The sequence below is a fragment of the Oncorhynchus clarkii genome, chromosome 8 (genome assembly GCF_045791955.1).
Source record: "Oncorhynchus clarkii lewisi isolate Uvic-CL-2024 chromosome 8, UVic_Ocla_1.0, whole genome shotgun sequence".
NCBI classification, from domain to species: Eukaryota; Metazoa; Chordata; class Actinopteri; order Salmoniformes; family Salmonidae; genus Oncorhynchus; species Oncorhynchus clarkii.
Genome location: NC_092154.1, coordinates 20,589,705 through 20,611,322, shown reverse-complemented (window position 1 = coordinate 20,611,322; position 21,618 = coordinate 20,589,705). Strand labels below are relative to the sequence as shown.

The 21,618-nt window shown below is 41.4% G+C and overlaps 1 pseudogene; it reads right to left on the bottom strand.

Annotated features, from left to right (window-relative positions):
- The window catches only part of LOC139415411 (laminin subunit alpha-2-like), a 152,841-nt pseudogene that overhangs the window by 32,081 nt on the left and 99,142 nt on the right, over positions 1-21,618 (bottom strand).

Sequence of the window (21,618 nt, the reverse complement as noted above, 5' to 3'; positions counted from 1 at the left end):
AAAGTTTTTTTTTAAATCTGGCACAGCGGTTGCATTAAGGAGAGGTATATCTATAATTCCATGTGTATAACTTGTATTATTATCTACATTTATGATGAGTATTTCTGTTGAATCGATGTGGCTATGCAAAATCACTGGATGTTTTTGGAACTAGTGAACGTAACGTGCCAATGTAAACTCAGATTTTTTTATATAAATATGACATTTATCAAACAAAAAATACATGTATTGTGTAACATGAAGTCCTATGAGTGTCATCTGATGAAGATCATCAAAGGTTAGTGATTAATTTGATCTCTATTTGTGCTTTTTGTGACTCCTCTCTTTGGCTGGAAAAATGGCTGTGTTTTTCTGTGGCTTGGTGGTGACCTAACATAATCATTTGTGGTGCTTTCGCTGTAAAGCCTATTTGAAATCGGACACTGTGGTGGGATTAAAAACAAGGTTACCTTTTAAAACGGTATAAGATACATGTATGTTTGAGGAATTGTAATTAGGAGATTTCTGTTGTTTTGAATTTGGCGCTTTCACTGGCTATTGTCATATCGATCCCATTAACGGGATTGCAGCCATAAGAAGTTTTTAAGATAGGAATGTGATTTTAGAAGTCATTTTAGAAGTCATAAGAGATAACTTATCCTTTGCACATTAAGTAGCCATGCCCCAAGTAAGGTCAGAAGAGCGTGTCAGACGGACGGAGCGGTCCCCTTTGGCCAGAGTGCTTAAAAGGACTGGCTAAGAATTAACATATTAGACCAGAAAGACGTGAGACCGTGGTCCACATGTTGAAATGGTTAGAAACTCTGAAACTCTCAACACGAGGTGAAGAAAATGAACTTACCAGACCAGGACACCGCCAGTCTGCAAATGCGTGTGTAAAGTGGTTTGGAACTTTGACTATCTACCCAATGAAGAGGAGAAGAAAACTCCCCTCTCTAACAATCACTGGTACGGCTGTTCCAGACAATCACTGGTACTTCTGTTCTTAGGAAACAGCCCATTGGACACTGGAGAACTAAGAAGGACATTGTGACCTCTGGTGGACAATCAGAGCATGTACTGTACAAGTAGCCCAAAGGAAAGGCTCACCGAAACAACTTTCCAAGAGGGCTTGGTTCCGACCGAGATAAATGACAAACGAACGGCATTCAACGCGTAAATGAATTCATTATTTTCTTATTCCAAACAGGTGGCAGTTCGTGTACAAGGTATATGATTAATGTGAGGACAGTCATAGAATGTATCCACGATAAATGTCCCTTTTTCTCTATCTCTCTATTCTCACCACCCCCTTCTCCATCGCTGTGTAATAAGCCGTCATATCTTGTCAGTACACTAGGGTCCTTTGTCTCATATAAGTTTGTATGTGTATTCTGTGTTATTATTTAGATAGCTAGCAAATAAATAATTGAACACATTTTGTGTAGTGCTGAATCAAAAGTCAAGCTGTGGTTCTTGCGGGTCCAAGGAGTATTCGCTGTTCAGAAGGAGACTGATATGAGGTAATGATTAATAAGTGACTGTTATCGATATATAACTTACATATCTTTTCGAGTTTCATTTGGGAAATGGTAACTCGTTAAACAACTTCTTCCGTGGTGCCCCAAATCCTAATGAGTTAATTGATACATAAATATTGTTAAATAAATATCAGTCATCAGATTAACAAAAGTCAAGTCACGACACAACTAAACATGAAAAAACAATGATACGCAACATGCAACAATTTAAACGATTTTACAGAGCTACAGTTCATATAAGGAAATCAGTCAACTTAAATTCATTAATTAGGCCCTAATCTATGGATTTCATATGACTGGGAATACAGATATGCATCTGTTGGTCACAGATACCTTAAAAACAATTGACCTCACAATGGGCCTCAGGATCTTGTCATGGTATCTCTGTGCATTCAAATTGCACTCTGTTTACAACATACAGTGCCTTGCGAAAGTATTCGGCCCCCTTGAACTTTGCGACCTTTTGCCACATTTCAGGCTTCAAACATAAAGATATAAAACTGTATTTTTTTGTGAAGAATCAACAACAAGTGGGACACAATCATGAAGTGGAACTTTTTTAACAAATCAAAAACTGAAAAATTGGGCGTGCAAAATTATTCAGCCCTCTTAAGTTAATACTTGTAGCGCCACCTTTTGCTGCAATTACAGCTGTAAGTCGCTTGGGGTATGTCTCTATCAGTTTTGCACATCGAGAGACTGACATTTTTTCCCATTCCTCCTTGCAAAACAGCTCGAGCTCAGTGAGGTTGGATGGAGAGCATTTGTGAACAGCAGTTTTCAGTTCTTTCCACAGATTCTCGATTGGATTCAGGTCTGGACTTTGACTTGGCCATTCTAACACCTGGATATGTTTATTTTTGAACCATTCCATTATAGATTTTGCTTTATGTTTTGGATCATTGTCTTGTTGGAAGACAAATCTCCGTCCCAGTCTCAGGTCTTTTGCAGACTACATCAGGTTTTCTTCCAGAATGGTCCTGTATTTGGCTCCATCTATCTTCCCATCAATTTTAACCATCTTCCCTGTCCCTGCTGAAGAAAAGCAGGCCCAAACAATGATGCTGCCACCACCATGTTTGACAGTGGGGATGGTGTGTTCAGGGTGATGCGCTGTGTTGCTTTTACGCCAAACATAACGTTTTGCATTGTTGCCAAAAAGTTCAATTTTGGTTTCATCTGACCAGAGCACCTTCTTCCACATGTTTGGTGTGTCTCCCAGGTGGCTTGGGGCAAACTTTAAACAACACTTTTTATGGATATCTTTAAGAAATGGCTTTCTACTTGCCACTCTTCCATAAAGGCCAGATTTGTGCAATATACGACTAATTGTTGTCCTATGGACAGAGTCTCCCACCTCAGCTGTAGATCTCTGCAGTTCATCCCGAGTGATCATGGGCCTCTTGGCTGCATCTCTGATCAGTCTTCTCCTTGTATGAGCTGAAAGTTTAGAGGGACGGCCAGGTCTTGGTAGATTTGCAGTGGTCTGATACTCCTTCCATTTCAATATTATCGCTTGCACAGTGCTCCTTGGGATGTTTAAAGCTTGGGAAATATTTTTGTATCCAAATCCGGCTTTAAACTTCTTCACAACAGTATCTCGGACCTGCCTGGTGTGTTCCTTGTTCTTCATGATGCTCTCTGCGCTTTTAACGGACCTCTGAGACTATCACAGTGCAGGTGCATTTATACGGAGACTTGATTACACACAGGTGGATTGTCATCATTAGTCATTTAGGTCAACATTGGATCATTCAGAGATCCTCACTGAACTTCTGGAGAGAATTTGCTGCACTGAAAGTAAAGGGGCTGAATAATTTTGCACGCCCAATTTTTCAGTTTTTGATTTGTTAAAAAAGTTTGAAATATCCAATAAATGTCGTTCCACTTCATGATTGTGTCCCACTTGTTGTTGATTCTTCACAAAAAAATACAGTTTTATATCTTTATGTTTGAAGCCTGAAATGTGGCAAAAGGTCGCAAAGGTCAAGGGGGCCGAATACTTTCGCAAGGCACTGTATACATTAGCAAACCGCTCGCCCACACAATGCCATATATGTGGTCTGCGGTTGTGAGGCTGGTTGGATGTATTGTCAAATTCTCTAAAACGGCGTTGTAAGCGGCTTATGGTAGAGAAATTAACATTACATTCTCTAGCAACAGCTTTGGTGGACATTCCTGCAGTCAGCATGCCAATTGCACGCTGCCTCAAAACTTGTTGTGTGACAAAACTGCATATTTTAGTGGCTTTTTATTGTCCCCCGCACAAGGTGCACCTATTTAATGATATCTGCTTCTTGATATGCCACACCTGTCAGGTGGATGGATTATCTTGGCAATCGAGAAAAATGCTCACTAACAGGGATGTTAACAAATTCGTGCACAACATTTTAGAGAAATAAACACGTTTAACAGACACAACCTATAGAGGAGCACCCAATTCCCAAAAGGTGGCTTGACTATGACGTAAAGAAGAGAAGGTGAACACTAGACATCAAAAAATTAAAATAGGTGTGCAACGCTCGGTAGCTAGGCAAGTGGGGTATGGAGATAACATGTAAACACAGCTAAAAAATACAAAAGCAAACAACAACAAAAAAAACACAGAGCTAGCTAGGTAGCTAGGTAGCTAGGTAGCTAGCAGTCAAGTGCGATATGTAGGCTTATAAATACATATTACAGCCTATCTTCAATATTAACCATGAAATCACTACAAAGTTGTTTGAATTCAATAAACCTAAATGTCAAGAGCAAATAAAGGGCAATTATGTTATTCCTCAAGTAGCTAGGCAGTTTTACAACTGTCCCCAAAACAATTTTCTTCCACTTAAGACTCACAACAAAGGTGATTTAGGGGTCTAAAATCTAAAATAGGATTAGTCTACAATATTGAACGAACATAAAAAACAACAAAGAGAGCTCTACTCAGAAACCTTGCTGATTTTTTTCTGTACTAGTAGTTTTGAGTGTGTGTGTGTGTATTGAAAACAGTGCATTAGTAAGTCATATTAGTGTACGTACACATGATCCCAGAGGGCCCACATACATGCCTCTTCATGCATTGACTACAGGTGCGTCCAGTGGCCCCGGGGCGGCAGCGGCACTGGCCTGAGCGGAGGTCACACGGTTGGGGCCCCGCCTGGGGCACGGGGGTCGCTGTGGTAACCCGTGGCACATCTAGAGGAGCAAAAACCATGTTTAGAGTAGATAACTAACAGTAAGTGATGTTCTGTTAGCAATGTGGGATAGCAAAGTCACTGATGAGGTGAGTTCAGTTAAAATACAATTCACAAAGAGCCTTGTGGGTTTGGTCAGTAGAGAGTTCTTACCTTGTGGGTTTGTTCAGTAGAGAGTTCTTACCTCTCATAGTACTTTCCCACATGGCCCTCAGGGCAGGCAGCACAGTGGTAGTCATTCAATCCCTCTGTCACACTCGAAGGGCTGAAACTAAAAGAAAGAGAGCTCCATATGAGAACTGATGTTATTTTACATTAGTAGAGCCATTCAACTGTGCCTCTGTGACTTACTTGTTCTCATGTTTGGTGAGGGGGCAGGCACAGGGCTTGCAGTCGCCGGGTCTGCCCCTCAATAAACCATAGTATCCTGGGGCACAGCACTCACACCTGTCCCCCTCTGTGTTGTGCTGGCAGTTCTGTAGAGAAGACACACTAATATCAGTTCCACATTCACAACCATTCACTCTGATGGATGATTCACTTAAAATGAATTCACACCTTCAGAATCTAACTCAACTAAACACAGTGGTTGTCGGGGTGGAGGGTGCATGTGTCTTAACTGTTGTTTTGAAGTGAGGGCCCTTCCAGAGCCTGAGCCAAACTGCCAATTCAGAGCAGAAACACTAATCAGTCAGCAGAAGTTGCGGCCTACTGAGCCGGGGTATTCAAAAGAGTTTCATTAACTTCCTGTGTACCTCAATTACCCAAATTACGCTGTACAAACCCATTTAACATTTTCAATTTGCCGGCTCCGTAAAATGCAAATTATATTGTTATTAGCACAAATGCAAATGATAGCTGGGATTGAGTTTCAGTTCCAGCCTATAACATGAGGCAAGACAGGCTTCTACGTGCTCTAGGGGATGATTTGGGAAGCAGAGAATAAGGTTGGTTTTATCTTGACCAAAGGACCAAAGGACCTTATATCTGAAGGGCACATTATGCTCTGTATTAAATGACATGGACTGCTCTCTATTGCTACATTGTTATTAGCATTTACCAGTCAAATCTATTCCAGGCACTACACTATGTTCTACTTCCTGGTGCCACTGGACTATGTAGCCTATCAACTGGCTTCTGAACAAATGTGCTGATCCTCTACTCTTATGGGTGCAGTCACAGGGCAGCCTGCCAACTATTGCCAACGGCACCGTCCTCCTCAGGTCACAGGGACGTTGTAAAGCGCTTACCTGGCAGATGGATGTCTCCGGGTCACAGGCCTCATTGTGCCCGTTGCACTGGCACTACACACAGCTCCCAATGTCTGCTCTGGAGGCCGCGCCACCGCTACGGGCAGATAGACGGTACAACCTGGCCACACATTCCTGCCGATGGGCGAAACACAGACAGACGGTTACCGGTTAGGCTGTTACACCCCCCCCCCCCCCCCCCACCCCCCCACTCGTGGGAGTCCCGGGCTCCTATGGAGCTCCAACGAGACACACTCACTGAGAATTAATCGGGTCAATTTGAGGCGCCATCTGTTCCCCGCAAACACGTTAAACGCCTGTTTAAAAATACTTTATTAACTATGTGGCAGCTTCAAATTATTGCCATCTGTCTGGTTTTCTTACAGCCACATTTATGAGGGATCCAGTAGGAGACACATCAGTAACACTCAGGTCTGGATGGAGGTTGTCGTAGTAACACAACAAGAGTTCATTAGGAGTGGAGTAGAGACGCACTAAAGAATGGGGGAGCACGAGGTGTCTGGACGGAGGTGGGAGAAAGAGGGGGAGAGCTAGCAGTTTTGATGAGAAGGATGTGAACTGTTTCTAACAGGTGTTTCAGCCTGACTCCACGGCTGTGGATCTGATTGGACCGTGACTGACACACACACACACACACACACACACACACACACACACACACACACACACACACACACACACACACACACACACACACACACACAGCCATCTCTGGTCGCCATGACTGATGATCTGTCGCCATGGGTGATGATATGATGGGAGACACACATACACAGCCCTCTCTGATGGATGACCCTGTCGCCATGGCTGATGGTCTGATGGGAGACGCACATACACAGCCCTCTCTGATGAATGACCCTGTCGCCATGGCTGATGGTCTGATGGGAGGCACACACACACAGCAGGTGGTGTGGCTAGCTAACCTACCTCGCAGGACAGTCCGGAGTAGCCCAGGGGGCAGTCACACTTCTCTACCTGGTGAGCCCACTCACTTTCCATGGACGGCCTTCCCTCCTCTGCCACCTCCATAGAAATTCTGGGTTTAGTGGAGAGAGAGAGGGAGAGAGAGAAAGGAAGAGAAAGGGAGAGAGAGACAGCCATGTGAGCCAATGGCAACAATCCAAAGCTTTTCCATGGACATTCTGCATTCTCTTCTCTATGCTTAAAATATGCTATTATGCTATTGCCCCTAGTTCATTACATGGATTGAACAGGTCAGTGTTGAAGGCAGAGGGTGATCCATGTTAACATGACATGATTAAGCTGGCAGTGATACTGAAATGAAGAGTGTAAAGTAAACAGTCAATGCCTTAGCTCTCTATCAGTTTAGCCCATCATGTGTTCAGAGACAGAGAGGAGAGCTCACCTGCTATGTCTCATCATGTTCCCATGGGAACTCTGAATGAGGACGTAGTCAACATAAAACAGCACGTCCATAAAGTCCTCCATTGTCATGACATTCTTATCTTTGTACTTCTACTCTTTTTGAAAAACATAACATGTTCATAACATCACTTCAGTGTCAATTTATCATTACTGTATCTTTAGAGGTTAAAATCTAGCTTTGAAAAGCTATTGGGAAAAATACAGAATATAGTCAACTCCTGATACGTGCAAGTTGGATAGTGTTTTAAAGCAGCAATGTTCACCAGTTCTCAATTCAAACACATGAATCAGTCCCAAGCAATTATACAGTATATGTCAGTGGTCGATTGTACACACACAACTTGTTAAATCATTTTGAGAGGAGGGTGCCCTCACCATGGACGCCTGGAACTGTTCAGGCAGTCTCCAGTAGTAGGTTTTGGTCAACTTCTGGGTCAACTTCTGGGTGACCAGGTCAGCGTTAGCGATGATCTCTGGGTGCTGGAAGGTCACTCCACGTGTGGTCTCCTGCTGGTTGTCTCTGTCCACTAGGGGCAGCTTGGTCTGTTCTGGTTTCAGGGACAACTGCAGCAACACAGAGACAACAAACAAACAGCATCACTTATAAATGTCACACAAAATACACAGATAATGGGATGTATTTGAGAAGGTCTTTTCCAAGGATTCGAAGTGCTTATGTTGCAAGTGGATTATGCAAAGGGTATTTCAAAAGAAAAACAGCCTCTGTGACATTGGACAAGTCTATTCTCCAATACCACACCAGGACTCAGCCTCTCCTGTAGTCGTAGATTAAATGCATTTCACATCCTGAGGCCAGAGACATGTTTCACTGGGCAAATAGAGCATGAATATCTTTAAGAAGCCACTCCTGTACAGTAGGCTATGCCTCTGAGACCCTGTTTTAAAGACGTCCTCCAGCGATTTGTGAACTTTTACTGTTGAAAAGCGATATCCCAAGTATAAATACGGTCAAGTAAACACACAAAAGGGTAAAAAAAAAAAGAAGAATTGAGCAAAATAGTGTTTTTTAGACTCCTCCTTACCACTCCCATCTAAATATCCAGGGTAGGGCTCACTAAAGGCTCCAGAGGGGCCGGGCTGTGCCCCTCACCTCACCATGCAATCACACGACTCACTGACTTAGAGAAAAGCTCCTGCCTTCCAATAAATGAGGGAGAGGATTCTCAACTGGCTCTATTTTTACTCATAGTCTTATAGCAAACAAACTTAGATTAACTTTGGGACGGCAACCTTTATTTAAGTTGTTTGTCGTTTCCATTTATATGAAAGAAGGGTCCCTCTGCCAATGTCCTCAGCCACGGTCTCCATGGTTACAGCGGGCGGAGAGTTATCAGGTCTGTGGCGCACTGGCAGGAAATCCTTATTAAAACAAACATGGAAGCTACAACTCCCAGACTCTGCCTGCTTTCAAGCACCCTATACCTCCCTGGTACCAGGCTAGCCTCCTGTTTGTGCCTGGTCCCCTTGATTCTCTCTACGTCCCATAAATTACAGTAAAATAAGATGAGGAATAAATACCTGGCCGGGAATGAAGAATGGAGGAGAACCACTCTCATGTAAATACAAACTGTTGCTTATCCAAAGCAACTTACAGTAGGGAGTGTATACATTTTTGTATTGGTCCCTCTTGGGAATTGAACCCACAACCCTGGCATTGCAAGCACCATTCTCTACCTACTGAGCCACACAGTACACATAGTTCAAGATATGTGTGTGTGCACACACGTGTGTGTGTGTTGTGTGATGTATTTGAGTGCACACACAGGAACTGTATGCTTGTGTACAAATACTGTACCTCAGTCTGTGCCTGTGAGTGGGTGGACTTGCATGTGATAGGGGATGCAGTACATGTATGCTGTGTGTGCATTTCTGTCACATTTCTTCATGACTCGACTTGCCCACATGCGGATGAGGCCCTGTGCCTCACTGCAGTTGCTGGTCATACCGAAGCAGTAACACTGACTGCAGCCCAGTGGGTTCCTGGTGCTCACGCCAAACGTCCCCAACTTACACTTGTCACACTTCAGGCCCTGTATATTTGCCTGGGACACAACACACAGACACTCAGCAATAAGACTGCTATTTGTAGTCCAAAATGGCTGGTCATTATTGTCAAATACATAGCAGGTACAGTATTATTGTAGTTTTCAGTACACATAAGACCTGAATACAAAACACATCTGAATAGATTTGCAAACATATTACAGGCCTAGGGAGATATCTGAATTAAGACAGAGCCAAGCTATAAATAACTGTGACAGTAATCTCTTGTTCTCTTCACCTTACTCTGCTCTATATTGATCAAAGAAGATTCTATTCAGAAGAATACCAAGGCAGCCATTTCAATAGGTAGAGTAGGTGCATTTCAACGGGGCTCACATGTCACAGAGGAGGAATGATAAGGGGCATACCCTCACATACAGCAGACAGAAACAGTGACAGTCCTGATAAGGGTGTATTTTATATGAAAAGTTTCCCTTCGATCTTAACTGATGCTTCCCTAGTTAGTACACTCCTAAAGCAGGGAGAACTGAGAAGCCACATTCATAACAGACATTAAATGTAAAGATGTTTTGTTTACACACCAGACTGTAAAGAGGATGCTATGGCACGGGTGTAGAAATCCGTTGATGGCAGGCCAGCAAAAATGTAGGTGGGCCAAAATTTGGCCACTCAAATTATCATTAAAACAAAGCCTACCATATAACCTACTGTAATCGATCGCACACAACAAACCATCTAACATGTGATTTCGCATTACAGACCAAATAGGCCTACGTTAATCCATGACTCTTTTAACATACGACTCACATAGACCTCCAATAATAATAAACCCCTATAATTAATAGACTAGAACATAATGCCCTGACATATCATTAATGATCACAGTAAACAACACTGGTCACCAACCGTTTCTTAGTCAAGATCATTTTGAGTCAAAATGCGAGCAGAGTGCAATTCTCTGCTGAGAGCGGGAGATCAAGTCCGCCTACAATGTATTGTGTGATATCAATTAAATGATCAACAGCATACAGGGCAAAGTGCTATTTTCAATTAAATTACATTCCAAAAATGATAGGCTATTTGCATTGACTCGATTTTTCTCCATGTAGGCTTACCCCTTATTATAAATAACGTAGAGCCTTATATTTCAAAACTCGAGTCTCATGTTTGGCTATATTAATAAAACACTGGTAATAGGTCAGTTGTTGTAGCGAGGCACGTTAGAGCATAAATTTACATTTTAATTTGAACTGATGGACTGATGATTATGTCTCAGCGGGAGGGACCGAGAGAGTGTGAGTCGGAGTGGAGAAGCGTGATTCATGATTTCTAAAAGTGTTGAATAAAAACAGTGTTGTGGTGCTGGTCCTTGTCTCTGAATGTACCGAAACACTTTTTTAAGGCCCTCCATTAGATCAATATAATCACAGATCGAGGGCGAAATCTCTGATTTCAAATAACTCTTTCTTCTATACACAAAGAAAAAAGTATCTTAAAATCATTTAACAGTGAGCTTTGTTTGGCCACTTTACTTATTTTTGCTAGCCAAGTTGGCTAATGAGTCTTAGCTAGCTAGCTAACGATGAGTAGCCTGCAAAGTGGAGCCTAGCCTACACAGCGATAGCTACTGTTTAATGCACATGGTATCAGTGCATGTGCCAGAACCAGCCCGTTATTTTGATATTGATAAGTTATTATTTAATTTTGTGGGGGAGTTAATAATCAAGTATAATTCAAATTCATTACATAGGCCTATTATGAAATAGATTTTATAAACAGCACCAGATTGTATGTGTGATGTCCTTAAGTATCCTGAAAGACATCTGCCAAATAAAAGAACACCTTCCTAATATTGAGTTGCACTCCCTGCTTTTGCCCTCAGAACAGCCTCAATTCGCTGGGACATGGACTCTACAAGGTGTCGAAGCGTTCCACAGGGATGCTGGCCCATGTTGACTCCAATGCTTCCCATAGTTGTGTCAAGTTAGCTGGATGTCCCTGTTCAAAGGCACTTAAATCCTTTGTTGTCCATTCAAAGGAACTTAAATATTTTGTTTTGCCCATTCAGTCTCTGAATAGCACATACAGTTGAAGTCAGAAGTTTACATACACTTAGGTTGCAGTCATTAAAACTCGTTTTTCAACCATTCCACAAATATCTTGTTAACAAACTATAGTTTTGGCAAGTAGGTTAGGACATCTACTTTGTGCATGAGACAAGTAATTTTTCCAACAATTGTTTACAGACAGATTATTTCACTTACAATTCACTGTATCACAATTCCAGTGGGTCAGAAGTTTATATACACTAAGTTGACTGTGCCTTTAAACAGCTTGGAAAATTCCAGAAAATTATGTCACAGATGTATAAGCTTCTGATAGGCCTACCTTCAAACTCTGTGCCTCTTTGCTTGACATCATGGGAAAATCTAAAGAAATCAGCCAAGACCTCAGAAAAAAAATTGTAGACCTCCACATGTCTGGTTCATCCTTGGGAGCAATTTACAAACGCCTGAAGGTACCACGTTCATCTGTACAAATAATTGTACGCAAGTATAAACACCATGGGACCACGCAGCCGACATACCACTCAGGAAGAAGACGTGTTCTGTCTCCTAGAGATGAACATACTTTGGTGTGAAAAGCGTAAATCAATCCCAGAACAACAGCAAAGGACCTTGTGAAGATGCTGGAGGAAACAGGTACAAAAGTATCTATATCCACAGTAAAACAAGTTCTATATCGACATAACCTGAAAAGCCGCTCAGCAAGGAAGAAGCCACTGCTCCAAAACGGCCATAAAAAAGCCAGACTACGGTTTGCAACTGCACATGGGGACAAAGATCGTACTTTTAGGAGAAATTTCCTCTGGTCTGATGATGGCCATAATGACCATCGTTATGTTTGGAGGAAAAAGGGAGAGGCTTGCAAGACGAAGAACACCATCCCAACTGTGAAGCATGTAGGTGGCTGAAAAAAAAAAAGCTGAAAAAATATAATTCTCTCTGCTATTATTCTGATATTTCACATTCTTAAAATAAAGTGGTGATACTAACTGACCTAAGACAGAACATTTTTACTTGGATTAAATGTCAGGAATTGTGAAAAAGTTTAAATGTATGTGAGTTTAAAAGTATTTTGGCTAAGGTGTATGTAAACTTCTGACTTCAACTGTATACACAATCTATGTCTGAATTGTCTCAAGGCTTAAAAATCCTTCTTTAGCCTGTCTCCTTCCCTTCAACTACACGGATTGAAGTGGATTTAACAAGTGACATCAATAAGGGATCCTAGCCTTCACCTAGATTCACCTGGTCAGTCTATGTCATGGAAGGATGTACACTTTGTGTGTATCCCTTTAGTTGTCCCACCCCTTCCTTACTGCTTGCTATGAATTCTATCTGATGGTGTATGTTTAGGCCATTGCTTGACTTGGACTGAAATAGGTACTCATTTTGGCGTACCATTTACATTTAGGTCCAGGATCTCCTCAATACTTTTGAGTTAATATTCTATAGGAGATGCAGGAACTCAAGCAGAAGAACATTTGGGATGCCAGTACTCAGTTCCGGTGAGCTCCTGCCCAAGTCAGGTACTGTGCTAAGGTAAAAAGACAAATAATGTCCCGTTTGAAACACAAGTACAGCAAATCAAATAAATATATATAATATTTTTGGGCCTCAATCTGATTAGGTGAGCCTGGTTCCACAGTGGGTGGACATGCACCCACCTAGGCCCAACCTTGCTTAAGCCCCTGTGCTAAGGATGCCAGCAATTTTATTGCTATGGCTTCATGTAACACACAGAGCCATGCCACCCCACCAGCCACAGTTGTCCATCTATCCGTCCATCACCGTGACCTTCACTAACGTCCCCCAGACCCCATCAACCTCTTCCCTCTATCCCTTCATCCCTCCATCCCAGTAGTCTAAAATAAACAGTCAGCAAGGAAAGACACACACACACACACACACACACACACACACACACACACTAAACAGCACAACAAGAGACCCAACAACACACAGTATTCTCTTCTTCAAATGTCACTTTTACTTCAGAGTCGAAAGTAGCTTTTTAAATCTCTCTGTCTGTCTCTCTCTCTCTGTTAATGAGGGTCATCACCTCCCATCGCTGGCACTGCGTGACAGCCTGTCACTGCACTGTCACCCTGAGGCAGGGAGCTGGGGATGGCAACGCCTGCCTGCCTGGCGCTAGCTGATCTGAATGCCCCCCCACTCCCCCACCCCCCTCACATCAGGTCTATTTCCATCTCACACTCCCTCCCACACACAGACGCTGCCCTGCCTGCCAAAACCTGGCGACAGGCCCCGTGCTGAGCCCAGATAGGGAAGATACTAGGTAGATGCGGAGCACTAGAGCGCTGCTGTTGAGATAAAGGCTATATGGAGAAATCTGCTATAGTCACGCTAATGTGACATTAACAGGTAATTGCAGTTAGAGGCTTAAAAACACGCCTAGTAATGCTATATAACTTCAACTTCAAAAACAGATATTATTTCAGTGCTGGCTAGACATCAGGAGAGCTGGCTTTGGTTTCTTTTGGGATAATTTCATTGTAGGTGATTGCTGTCACGTATTTTGAAAACTCTGATGCAATCACCTGACACAGCATCCTGTGATGAATATCCTAAGTGATCGATAGATAGAAAATAGAGTAGACTACAATCAACTGGTGGTTGTGGGTTACTTTGCAGCTGCATTGCCCAGTCCTGTCTACACAGGCGCAAACATCCTGGTCTGCACAACAGGTTTGGATGTCCGAACCAGCCATGTTGCAGATGCAGGAAATGCATTGAGGGAAGTCCCAGTAGCCCAGCCTACACTCACTGCACTTCTTTCCGTGAGACTGTTCCCGGCACAAGCAGCAGCCTGTGTTGGGGTTACACTGCTGGGTCATTGAGCCCACCTGGTTACAGCCACAGGCCTGTGGAGGAGAGTGTCAGGTATTCATAATCAATACACCATTAGATTAATCAATAACCAGTCTCAAAGGGTTAATCCATCAGCTTCATATGTTAAACAATCCACAAACTTTCCACAAAGCCAGACTGAACCAGTGTGGAGGCGGGCAGGTGAGATAAGGTGAGGTATATTTAGGGCTGTGGCGGTCATGACATTTTGTCAGCCAGTTATTGTCATGCAAAAGGCTGCCGGTCTCATGGTAACTGACCGTTAATTAACATAAACATGTTTAGCATCTCCAGGCCTCCACACGTACAAGCCCCTGATGCATCCCTTTGGAACATCTACATTTTAAAAAGTCTAGTAAATCAATTTAATACACACCATCACAATAAATCCATGACTTATTTTAGTCAGGTCTAAAGAAACATATGAAGAAAATGTATTTCAGAAGATCGGAATATGAGTTGGCCTACTGTAGGCCTACGTTATCTGGCTATGCTCCATGCCATAGGCTGCAGATTTGTTAATTTAGCTGACAAGATATGCTTATAAGTCCTGTTCCATTATTTAATTTGATATGATTTTATAATAAGAAGAATATAATTGAATGATAAAATAGAAAGGATAGTTTTCCCATTATGGAGAGAGTGCTCATGTGAAGTGGCTATGTTGAGAGTAAAAGTGATAATTTGAAACAAATAAATAAAATACTAAAATACTAGATTTAGAGTTATTTGGCAACTTTAGTTGTGAATGATACAAACCTTATAATGTCTTAGAAATCAATACATATATGGTCTGCATGATGCGACTGTAGGCTATTGATGATTTGAGAAAGTACCTAAGAAAGCTTGCTCTGTTCCTTGCCTCAGGCTGCATAGCTGTTGTCTCATCAAGTGATCATATTTTTATCCATCAGACTATTCTCAATTTAATCTCCTCTTTACTAATATGCAAACTTAGTTTAGATTTAGAATGGCCCATTCATCAAATGGGCAGGAACAGAGGCAGGGGAAGAAGACATGTCATCTGTATGCACTGGAATAGCTAATGGAGGCCACACGTTTTGTAGGCTATTTCGGTTTTATAGCGGAGCATGTGGTTAATATGAGCAGCTGAGAAATAAATATGAGGACTCCTTTTTCAATCCATGCATCAACCACTGTTTGAGAAGCATGCTCTCGCTGCCCCGAACGGTGATATTCTGCCCAAACTCTGTATGCGATGGGCTCTCCAACCTTGTTCCTGCAGTTACCCAGTGCTTAATTTGGGAAACCAAGTGAAATCTGTTCGGGAACATGGATAGTAACATGTTTTCATTAAACTGATGACAGCCCCTCTGTGTGCTGGAGAAAGGAACAAAGGAGCGAGAGGAGGAGATGGAAACACATGGTGGTGAGATATTCTGTATAACTAAAGATAACAGGTCACCCAATGAATTATGAAAATATAAAATATGCCTTATTACTAGGCTATTCAAAATCTAATTCACTAACTCTAGGCTAACTGTAAGCTACACTGCACAATCAATGAACCAACAGCATCGCCTAGGGCTATACATTCTCTCCCAGACTCATGGATGTACATTTTGGAGCGTAGCATAAGGTAACCAGTCCATCGAGTATGCATAATAATGCAGTCCACGATTACTCTAATTTGTTTAATTTTGGAGTATAGGCTAGACCAATTATGTACCAAAGACATTTTAAATCAGTTTTGTATTGTGTTTTTCTACCATGCCTAATATGTGGTAGGCTACGTATTGTCAGGCTTGGGCTCATAAAACTATTGCATATGCATAAGATCTAATATGCAAATGGGTTGTTTTGAAGTAAAGAGCTGTCCATTTCGTTGTTAGGCTTTGAAAATAACATCCACAACAACCATGTTTTACAGTGTTTCAACCTGCTGTTGAACTTCTTTCTTCAAATTGATCATCCCAGTGAGGTGAGTTTTAAAAGTACTATAGGCCTACAGTTGATGAAATGTGTTTGATGTGATTTTAGATTGTATTTGCATTGATGTCAGAGTGGTTAGAGAGACAATAGAGCCCTGAGTATCAGGTCATTAAGACTTGATATTCGTTAGCAAGTTGTGTACTATCTAAGCATATCCAGAGTGCATAAAAGGAGAATACCATGACTCAACGGTCACATGGAATTTTACTGCGGTCATGACTCATGACTGCCAATGTGGCGGGAATATGGTCACTGCAACGGGCCGAGGTAAAGTGTGGGCCCCTTCCGGGGGAGTCATATGGGAGCTCTCTCTGGGGGTGCTGGGAGTCCTGGCGGGATGTGTCCACCGCCCATGTGGACACAGTCACCTCAGGCGGGAGCGGATATGGACGGCTGACTGATTGACAGAAAGCAGTAGCCACTGAGCAGCAACCAGGTATTGTGTTGGGATGACAGATATGTGTGTCTGTGTGGTAGAAGTGTCTGCTTACTCTTGTTTGCGCAGCTTAATAATAGCCCTACTGTGTGTGCAGAGTGGTCGTGTGTAGAGTGGTTGTGTGTAGTGTGGTTGTGTGTAGTGTGGTTGTGTGTAGTGTGGTTAGCGTTGCATGCAATCTCACCAATCTCACTCAACATGTAGGGATCATTTAAAACAGAGCTTTTTTTGTAGCTTTTTACACCACCTCTAGATCAAAGAAGTTCAAAGGGATATGTCATTGACTTTAATGGCGTCTGCTTAAAAGTATTTTCTCCACATGGCTAAAGCCGGAAAGTGATGCTCAAAAGCCATGGATGGCTTGTTACCAGTCATGAATATAAATCAAATCAAATTGTGTCACATACACATATTTAGCAGATGTTATTGCGGGTGTAGCGAAATGCTTGTGTTCCTAGCTCCAACAGTGCAGTAGTATCTAACAATTCACAACAACACAATACAAATCTAAAAGTAAAACAATGGAATTAAGAAATATATAAATATTAGGATGAGCAATGTCAGAGTGGCATTGACTAAAATACAGTAGAATAGAATACAGTATATACATAAGAAATGAGTAAAGCAGTATGTAAACATTATTCAAGTGGCTAGTGTTCCATTGATATATTTAATATTATACATATTATAATCAGAATGGCCACAGGTTAAGATAAAAGCATATTTATTCAATCCCTTAATCACATTATAGTCTTAACTATATGGGAATAACACGCTGGATAAATATCTGAGAGACATAGACCTACTTCATAACAGCGACCACAGACCAAGCAGTGGATACTCCTCAGAGGAGGAAGGGGCCTCCTCAGTGAAATTTCATGAAAATAAAAAGTGAAAAACTTTTACATAAAACTATACTAAATATATTCACGTCACCAAATAATTGCTTAAAACACACTGTTTTGCAATCAAGGTCTACAGCAACTTCAACAGCACTCTCTGGGGTAGCACCATGGTGTAGCCGGAGGACAGCTAGCTTCTGTCCTCCTCTAGTTACATTGACTTCAATACAAAACCTAGGAGGCTCGTAGGCATCACCCCCTTCCATAGACCTACATGGTAATTATGATCACTTCCGGAGGACGACCTCCAACCAACCATGAACTGTCATGAGATGGCCCTCTTTGGGTATAGCGAGCACTATCCCCCTCTCTCTCTCCCCACGTCTCTCTTCCTCCTACACCCAGGCTCTGTTATCACAGGTCCTAAATTCTTAGAGGAGTCTCTCTCCTCATGGCCAGGCAGTATAGAGAGGTTTCGCAGGAGAACAAAGGAACCTCTTCTCCATCATAGAACTTGAGAACTGAACAATGTCCATGTTTTGGAGAATGTGTACACGGTCGGGGGAGAATCCAGCTACGACTATTAAACATTTCGTTTAATGTTTGTGAAACTCATAAGAGACAATACAGCCACATTACCATAACTCTGTTTATACAAGAGTCTCAGTTGTGAGGTTTGCATTTAATTGTTGTATAAAATGAACGAGTAAAGATTAAACTATTTGTGAAATTATGTAATGTGATTTTAAACTGTTTAACCTTTTGGCGCAGGCGTTTTGCTAGCGACTCACCTCGACAACATCCGGTGAAATTGCAGAGCATGAAATTCAAATGACAGAAATAGAAATATTTAACATTCATGAAAATACAAGTCTCATACATCAAAATAAAGCTTAACTTCTTGTTAATCCAGCCGCTGTGTCAGATTTCAAAAAGGCTTTACGGCGAAAGCACACCATGCGATCATCTGAGGACAGCGCCCCGCATTCAAAAGCATAAAAAACATTTTTCAACCAGGTAAATGCGCCATGAAAGTCAGAAATAGCGATATAATAAAAGCCTTACCTTTGTAGATCTTCTTCTGTTGGCACTCCAAAAGGTTCCAGCTACATCACAAATTGTCCTTTTGTTCGATAAAGTCCTTCTTTATAACCCCAAAAACTCAGTTTGTCTGGGCTCTTCATTCAATAATCCACCGGTTTCCCTCGTTCAAAATGCATACAAAATGAATCCCAAATGTTAACGAAAAAATTCTCCAAACAAGTCAAACAACGTTTATAATCAAACCTCAGCGACCCTAATACGTAAATAAACGATAACATTTAAGACGGAGAATCGTTATTGTCTTTACCGGAGATAAACAACAAAGAACGTGTTCTCATCCACACGCATGAAAACACTACAGACAAAATGGGAGCCACTTAGAAAAACTACAAATTCTAGCTCATTTTTCAGTGGTAGGCTGAAATGTTTTTTTTTTTTGGATGGTTTGTCCTCAGGGTTTCGCCGGCCATATCTGTTATACTCACAGACATTATTTTAACAGTTTTAGAAACTTTAGAGTGTTTTCTATCCAAATCTACCAATTATATGCATATCATAGCTTTTGGGCATGAGTATCAGGCAGTTTACTTTGGGCATGCTTTTCATCCGGACGTCAAAACACTGCCACCTAGCCCAAAGAGGTTAATGAAGGACTCCACAGACATTGATCTGGCGTCATGGGACAGCCCTTTCCTACTGTTCTGGATATAACCCCACCTTGGGAATTTCTCAGGAGACCATGCTTACCTCGATCACCGAGAGGGCTAAGGTTTGAGTAGAGACATTAAAACCTGAGTATAAGCTAAGTTTGTAATGGTTGTTGAAAATCTGAGACTATCGATACCGACAGAATAAGAGCAAATCTTCGATACTAATTACTAGTGTGCAGCTAGGAATTGAATGCGAAGGCCGACAACCGCCGAAACATCTATTCTATAAGAACATTTCTGAATGGGAAGTAACCATTCTAACCACGAAAGACGGGCGGATGAACTTCCAACAGAAAGAAGGACAATTCCAATAGAGATCATGACGACACACTGAGCGTAAATATATTTATTGATTGCAATTATTCCCGAATGAGTGAGCGTTCATGTGCAAAGGATTAGCAATTAAATTGTTATAATTGTCAACTGTGTAGTGTCTTTTGTCTTTCGTGCCTTTCTCAGTCTCTTTGTTTACCAAGCCGCCATGCCTGTTTAGCCCACTAGGGCACATCCCCTATCATTTCCTTGTAACCATATCTACTTTATTTGTTTGTTTGTGCATTTCTGTGATTATTTAGTTAGTTAATAAATTAATTAATGAGACAATTGATGTATGGATGATTCATAGTGAAGACTGGGTTCATGCAGATAACCAACAATTTACGACATTTGGAATGAGACTAACGTGAGGTTAAGAATAATTCATCAATTAGAAGACTAAATGGTCAGATATTAAAATATCTGAAAGCTATATTAGGAAAATTATAACTTTGTAATCTGAAGATTTTCTTTGGTGCCCCGACTTCCTAGTTAATTACATTTACATGCTTAGTTTAATCACGTAATAATAATTACAGAGAATTTATTTGATAAAATAAGTCTTCAGTTTAATGATGCCAAAGACACAACAGAACTGACCTATGATTGGATGTTGTCCATCCAAATCATAGGATTAGGATCAGAGAATAAACCTACTGTGTTGTATTGGGGTTCTATGTGTTGAGAAGCTTGGTGAGTTGGTGACATTATTGGATAGAAATTGAAAAGGGATAGTTTTTTGGGGATATTATTCAATTCAAATTAGTTTATTCAAATTACAGGGGACAGAGGGGGTAGATTATAAATGTTTTTCTTGGTTTTAGAACTTTATTTTTGTGCCTAGTTTGTACAATTTATTTCAATTTGACTTGCTTATTTCAGTAGCCAGTAGCTAGCTACAAGCTCGAGTCTGTAGTTTTCATCGTTGAAGAACCCCTTTCATTCTCTGGGGTACACGGAAAAGGTACGAATTAGAGGGGTCGACCTCTGCCTGAGATCAGTTTCACGAAGAAGGATGAAATGCAGCGGGCATTCAATACCAACTGGTATCAAATGTATAGCTGGCTAACATGGAGCCTTTCATCAAGCCGCATGTATTGCTGGCCTTGCCTGCTTTTTGGAAAATCTGAGCCTTGGGCGACAGGGGAGTATAGTGGCCTAAAGAACATATATCGATCAGCTAAACGTCAAAACAAAAGCAGGGAGCATAAAAATGCCCACATCAGATTTAAGCTTCTTCTTCAATCATGATGAAAGTCTGCATATTCAAACTGTGCAACACAACAAGAAAGTAAGAAGAAACAGGGATGTTCTCAAGCGGCTTATCAACACCACTGCGTTTTTGGGCATGCAAGAATAGGCTTTTAGAGGACACGACGAGAGGGAACATTGCGCTAACAAGGGCAACTACAAGGAGCTTGCAGAGGTAGTTGTACGTTATGATGCTTTACTTGCTGAACATATGGAACTTTCGACTGTCCTTTCTGGGATATCGAAATCAATGCAGAATGATTTAATAGCTTCCATCGCATCATCAATTAAAAGTTTGATTAAAGAGAGAGGTTGACACAGCAAATTCTTTCACGTGCGCTCAAGTAGGCTTTCCACTTTCCTCCAGTATTTATTTAGCAAAGATGTTAACACATAAACACTCCTGACAGACACAAGCAAAAAAACGAATTACATAATTGTTGCAGCAGTCTAGGCTACACCTGAAGCTTAGAGATCTGACATGCTGTATGGAATGAAAACAAGAACATTTTTCAGTCTGATCAAATGAAGACTACTAATAAGAGTTGCTGCATACAGCCTATGCGCTGTGTGCAGTGCACTTACCCTGACCAGATGGACAGGGTAAACTAATTGGTAACGTTATGTATTTATAGTGTTTGTGTGTCAGGAGAAAATGTGAATGTGATAAAACGTTGTTTATATTCAAAATTGGGCTGGCTAGGCTGCCTATATGTTTTCAATACAAAATGATTAACTTTAATGAATCAATCAAC